This window comes from Chrysochloris asiatica, unplaced genomic scaffold (genome assembly GCF_000296735.1).
Source record: "Chrysochloris asiatica unplaced genomic scaffold, ChrAsi1.0 scaffold00204, whole genome shotgun sequence".
NCBI lineage: Eukaryota > Metazoa > Chordata > Mammalia > Afrosoricida > Chrysochloridae > Chrysochloris > Chrysochloris asiatica.
Window position 1 is genome coordinate 2,986,503 of NW_006408722.1, and position 7,178 is coordinate 2,993,680.

The window sequence follows — 7,178 nt, forward strand, 5'->3', positions numbered from 1 at the left end:
TTTTACTTAAGCTGATATTTGATTCTAGGGGAATTTGTTATATAGCTATTGTTAAGCTTCCTAAATGTGAGCCAGTGCAGGAGTGGGGAAGGGTAAGGCACTCCTGAATATTTCTTGGCCACAAGTAGAGAATCAGCATGTGGTCCTTCTCCTCTCTCCTTGGCATTGGTCTCCCCATGAAAGGGGACATACTTTTTTGTTTTGTTTTTTTTGGGGGGTGGGCATGCCTTCAGAGACCATGCCAGTGGACCAAGCTCATGAGGATAATTATATACAGGCAGTCCCCAGGTTATGAGCATCTGACTTACAGACAGCCTGTAGTTACAAACCAACTCCTGCAAAACCTTGTATATTAAAAATTCAAGGTACAGACATGGTTCATAATAACCAACAGGTGCTACTTAGCGACACACATCAAAACAGCAGTATTATCATTACTGTATTTTTGTATTAGATATTTTTTGTGTACCTAGAAGAGTTTCTTTAATTTTTTTTTTTATGCATAAAAAGATATACTATATAGACTCCTGGTGTGGTTCTGTAGGACTGAAAACCACAAGATCGGTGGTTCAAGCCCACAGGCTGCTCCTCGGAAACTCTGTTCAGGGTTGCTATGAGTCAGAATCAACTCTAAGGCATGTACCAACAGCAACATACTATATACTTAGACAAATATTTAACTAACTGGCATTAAGTAAGAACCACACCTAACAACTTCTGTTTAGTTACAGATTCAATTTAAAGACAGATTTAGAAATGGGACTTGTTGGTAATCTGGGGACTGCTTGTATATAAAATCCAACTCTTTTAGGGCCGGTTCATCAGAGAAAAGAGAAACAGGCTCCTTTATTCAGGAGTCCTACAAGATCAAAGTTATGGAGTGAAGGAAGTAATGCAAGCATCAGAATCTGCCTGAAGAATCAAAGGATATGAAAGATCACTAGAGAAAATGAAAGTGAATAAAGTCTAGTTTGAATTATGGCACAAGAGTGTGGCTAGAAGTTTCTGTAAGCATGAGATTGCTGGTGGTGGCATTCCATGGAGTCGGTTCCAACTCATAGAGACCCTGCATAGGGTTTCTGAGGCTGTAAGTCTTTACAAGAGCAGAAAGCCTCATCTTTTCTTGTGAAATGGCTAGTAGTTTCGAAATGCTGACTTTGAGATTAGCAGCTGGACTTGTAACCACTATGCTACCAGAGCTCCTTAAGCATGAAATTAGGGAATTATAATAACATATAAAGATATTTATGCCTGTCTTTCTTATTTCCCATTCATATTTAAAATATACCAACTGCCTCTCCCTAAGATTTATAACTTGTTTATAAAATGAGAACAGCATTCACACGCAAAGTTCAGTGGCCCACATGATGTAAGTTTTGTGAATTAGTAGTCATGTCTTGTTTTTATGTTTCTTATAGAAATACTTGGGAAAAAATTCCTAAACAAACAAATTAAACTGACATTTTAAAACACAAGCTTCAATGAGGTGGAGACCAAGGGGAATGGAGTGAGGCCAGTGGCCAGGTCTGCTAAGTCCATAGCAGGTGCAGGCCCTGTTGTCACCCCTTCAGAACATCTTCCAGAACATCTGATGGTGTGGACTCTTCAGACTTTGAGTCTGATATCCTTTTGGGCACTCTGGACAATGTGGACCCTGCCATGTTCTTCAGATATCTTTCCCTAGAATCAACCAGCCTGGAGGAGCTCCCAGAAGTCTACCCAGAAAGGCCTAGTTCCTTACCCACCTCCCCTTCTCCATCAATGGGGATGCCATCAGCCAAGCTGGAAGCCATTAATGAACTCACTCATTTTGACCACAAATACACCAAGCCTCTAGTTTTAGAGGTGCCCTCTGAGACAGAGAGCCAAGCGAGAGTGGTAGTGAAAACTGAAGAAGCACCTCTCAGCATCTCACAGAAAGATCACCAGGAATTCACCATCTTAATGAAGGAAGAACTTGTAGAAGATGACTTCAATCCAGAGCTGAGTATCTTAAATCTCCTCTCATCCAGTTACTGCCCGAAGCCATCTTCCTGCCTTCTGGACACCTATAGTGACTGTGCCTATGAGGTTTTCCCCTCTCTCTTCAGCACCACATCCTCTCCACTTGGTCTAGACCATTTTTGGGAGGACATGTTTGCCAATGTGTTCTTTCCCCAGCTAATTAATGTCTAGCAATTTGATCTAACACTATTGCCTTTTCCCTTGCATATTAACATCACTGCCTGGAGAATTACTCAGAAGTCTGTCTGTGCTCAAAATGTCCAAGTAGAGGGGATACTGTCCTAGAGAATTCCTCTAACATCTGTTCAAACCTCATTGATAACCCCAACTGTTGTCTTTTGGCACCCAGCAGTTGAAGGTGCTCAGATATATTACAATAATTCTGAACTACAGCTTTTGAGTTTGTATTTTTATCCTAGTGGTATTACCCTAAAACACCAAGATGACCCATGCAGATATTAAGATGTAAGGGTCACCCGACAACTTCTTAAAGTAGACATGAGATTTGTGAATGGCTCTTCATTTCTCCCACCCCTCCTGAGCATCCCAGGCTTGCCTCTAATTTTAGGTCCTTTAGTTTGCTTCTGCAAACAGACATCACCTAACTGAGGGGGCTGATTTTTCCCTCATGTACAGTCCAAGTAAAGATCAAGAATCTTTTGTAAAATTATAGCAATTTACTATGTAAATGCTTGATAAACTTTCCCTGCTACCATAGCTGTTGGAGGTGTTTTCTCCTTTTATTTAAAACTACCTGTGCAATGCAACCCCCGCACACACAATGCACACACTTTAAAGGGCTAAATGTCCATACTCAAGTGCTGTTTATAAAATAATCTACTCTCAGATTATTTTGAACAATTGTACAAAAATAGTTCATATTCATAATAAATCTTTAGCATACCCTCTTCTTGCATGTGGTTCCTGAAAATCTCAATTTAAAGATTATACCTAATAGAATTATCTGTCAATTTTCATCATTAGCATCTGGAGTACATGGTTCTTTAATTGTGCATTTAATATGCAGAAAAATCCCAAACCAGCTTTGCTTGCAAGTTAGCCTTCAGACCACTCCATTGTGTTGAGTAGCTTTTCTTTCAGAAAAGTGTTTCCTTTAAACTCAAGACTCCATGTACTATTACAAATAAATATATTCAGACATGCATCTTTCATCACTATAATTTGTTCACCTTACAAATTAGCATTTTACATGGCATTCACTTGGGGTTTGCGACATAAATACTCAATGGAAGAAGAACACAAGAAGTCAAAAGGTATTGTTATTAGGGTTTCGGTTCATACCTTATAGGATTATTTCAAACAAAATGTATTTGAACGTGTCTGCCATCAGTAGATGACTGTAGGAAAATTCTCTCTGTAATATGCTTGTTCGGCTTTTGTTAGAAGACTTAAAAAAAAAAAAAAAAAGGGTCCAATCAAACAACGCTCCTCAGGGGATCTACGGAGTCAGCTGAATTCATGGCAGACACGATCTAGAAGACCATGGCAACTGTCATGAGGGCTTATTATGACGAAGGTTTATAAACATTGAAACTTGCATTGGTGAGAAAAAGTCCATGAAAATTGTGCTGAGGAACTTTTCTCCCATTATTTCACTGTACTTGCTCATTCTTCGAGTGTAGTAAGGGCTGCCGTAAAATAATCTCATTGGGAAACCTTACTGACTAACAGACATTAGGTAAGAACCATACCTAACAGCTTCTATTTACTTACAAATTCGATTTATAGCCCTGATCTTAGACTTATTATAGCAACTCCATAGAGGGTTTCCAAGATGGCGGTTCAAACTCAGCAGCTGCTCCTCAGAAGATGGCACTTAACAACAACAACAACAAATCTTGTTGTTGTTGTTGTTAAGTACCGTTGTTGTTGTTAAGTACTGTGGAGTCGGTTCCGACTCATAGCGACCCAGTACAGGGTTTCCGAGGCTATAAATCTTTACAGGAGTAGAAAGCCTCATCTTTCTCCCGTGGAACAGCTGGTAGTTTCGAACTGCCGACCTTGAGGTTAGTAGCCCGAAACAAATCTTAGGGGAGCAAAAACTCTCATTTTTCTCCCGAGGAGTGGCTGGTGGGCTCTAACCACTGACCTTGTGGTTTGCACTGGACTGCTAACCGCAATGTCATCGGTTCAAACCCACAAGCCACTTCTTAGAAATCCTGTACAGGGTCGCTGTGAATTGGAGAAGACTCTATGGCCCTTAATAACAACTAAGTGACATGTAGTCGGTTCCGAGGAGCGACTAGTGGGTTTGAACTATCCACCTTTAGGTTAACTGTTAGTGATTATCCTACAGCGTCATATCAGGACTTCATGTATATATATTTACAGAAACGTATACATAAACTATAATTACACACATAAATGAAATTCAGAAAAAATAATATTGAGCAAAGAAGTACTGTGTAATTCCAATATAATTCAGAATTAGACATAACAAAGTGATTACCTTAGAATTGCTACTGAGTAGAAGGGGGCAAAAAGAGCAATTTTGGATGCAGGATATGTTTCTTGATCTGAGTGCTGGTAAATGAGGTGTTCACTTGTGAGAAAACTCATCAAGCTGTATATATACTTGTGACTTGTAAATGCCTGGATGTATGTTATACTTCAACAAAACATTTATAGAATTCTTTTGTTTCAAATTTAAGATACAGGACAGATGGCATCTAAATAATACTACCTAAATTGATAAGAAAATTAGTGATTACCTTTCCCAGAAATTTCTTTAATGTTTCATCATATCGTTTTTTTCCTCCACATTGCATTGTACTATGGAAGGGAATGTGCTCTATCCAAGGGCAAGTGATTAAATCCCATGATTAAATCCCAACAGCATATGGTTGGACTTCAGTAAATGAATTGATTTTTATTGTGATTTGGGTGAAAGTTTAAAAGTAAATTGGTTTTCAGTTCAACAATTCATACACATTTTTATATTGGGGACATTAATTGCATTCCTTCTGAATGGACTTAACAGCCCTTAACAACAACAACAGAATGTGATAGTACCCTTCTCACTTCCTCCTTGATTTCCCTTTCCATTTTCCTTTTCTATCGCTTCCTGCCTTTTGAGCTTTATCTCTGAGAAATGCTGCCCTTTTGGTCTTGAATGGTTGTTTATTTTAATGAGTGCATACGTCCTTGGTGGCATTACTCACTTTATAGACTTTTCTATCATTTTTCTCTCCACTGTGCCTGAAAGTAGATCCACAAGGATCAGTCAGATCCAGACTTGAAGGGGGTCTAAGTCTTGGGGGTTCCAGCAGTCTATCAGACTAGTAAACCTGGGTGTCTTTATGATTTTGAGTTTTTCCCTCTCCCACTCAGTCCAAGAACCTCCATTTATGATTCCTTTCAGGGTATGTCAGTGGTGGTAGCTGGGCATCTAGTTCTCAGGGTCATGGAAGCTGGGGGTCAGTGATCTATAAATCCTTTGGATTAATTGTTTCAAATCTTTGATTTTCTTCACTCTTCTTGGCTCTGCATATGGATAGACCAATAGTTATACTTGATAGACCAATAGTTATACTTTAGATGACTGCTCATGAGCCTTTAAGATACCAGTGGCTACTTACCAAAGTAGAATGTAGACTGTATTATGCTAATTGACCCCAGTGTCCCCAAGATTATGCTCCTGAGTCCACAGGTCCAATGGTGCTTGGTTATGGCTAGGATGTTTTTGTAACTTTGTCCCTGATATACTATATATTTGCAACACATATAAGTACATATGTAGAAATAACCTCTATCAAACCTGTATATATTTGTGGACATAGTCCCATTCACCTTTCTAATCCTGTTCAGTTTGAGTGTCTGTGTGGTGGTGGTGGTGGTGGTGTGCCATGGACTTGGTTCTGACTAATAGTGACCCTACATAGGGTTTCCAAGGCTGTAAACCTTTACAGCAGCAGAAAGCTTCATCTTTGTCCCACAGAGCAGCTGGTAGTTTTGAACTGCTGACCTTGTAGTTAGCAGCCTGCCTTGTAATCACTACGCTATTGGAACACCTCCTGAGTGTCTCTGTATCCACTCAGATTATTGTTGTTATTGTTTTTGCAGGGTTGTGTATGTAAATGTATTTACCCTTGTTGCCTTGAACTCTTATGATCCGCCCAGTGTTTCCCTTTGCTTTGAATATTTTGTGCTGACTTCCCTCTTATTGTATATTGTCTTTGCCTTCACCAAAATTAATTCATGTCTACTTTCTAGATAGTGATTTCCCCTTCCTTCCCCTCCCATCCCTGGCAATCTTCAAAGAATGACTTTTTACAGTAATGTTGTTGTTGTTTTTAAGTGCGGTTGAGTCGATTCGGACTCATACCGACCCTATACAGGGTTTCCAAGGAGCAGCTGGTGAGCTTGAACCACCGACCTTGCAGTTCAGATAACTTTGCAGTCTGATGCATTACCCCACAGCGCCACACCAGGACTCCTTTTATAATATCTGTCCTTTTGTGATGGACTAATTTCACTTAAGGCCAGCAGTTCGAAACTACCAGCCGCTCCGCGGGAGAAAGATGAGGCGTTCTGCTCCCGTAAAGATTTACAGCCTCGGAAACCCTGTACAGGGTCGCTATGGGTCGGAACCGACTCGACAGCACTTAACAACAACAACAACAATTTCACTCAGTGTAATAATGTCCTCAGATTGATCCATGTTATTATGAGGTGTTTGGCAGATTCAATGTTATTCTTTAATGTGTGTTGTTGTTGTTAAGTGCCATTGAGTCAGTTCTGACCCATAGCAACCCTGTATAGGGTTTCCAAGGAGCAGCTGGTGAGCTTAAACCACCAACCTTGCAGTTCAAACTGATTTTGCAGTCCAGCGCATTAGCCCATAACACTCTGCCAGGACTCCTTACTGTGTGTAGCATTCCATTTTGTGCATGCAATGTTGTTTGTTTGTCCATTTATCTGCTGATGGGCACTTGACTTTGCCCATTTTTTTTCTATTGTGAATAAAGTTGTGATGAACACAGTATACATATATTTGTCTGTATGAGGGCTCTTATTTCTCTAAGATGTATAACTAGTAGTGAAATTCTGGAACATATGGCATTTCTATTTCAAAATATTTAAGGTCATATTATATAGTTTTCCAGTGTGGTTGCACCATTTTCCAGTCCCACCAGCAGTGTAGGAAGGTTCTA

General features: G+C 39.8%; 1 pseudogene; it reads left to right on the top strand.

Moving 5' to 3' along the window:
- Positions 1–1,364: 1,364 nt before the first annotated feature.
- LOC102836393 lies at positions 1,365–2,175 on the top strand (annotated as a pseudogene).
- The last annotated feature ends 5,003 nt before the right edge of the window (positions 2,176–7,178 follow it).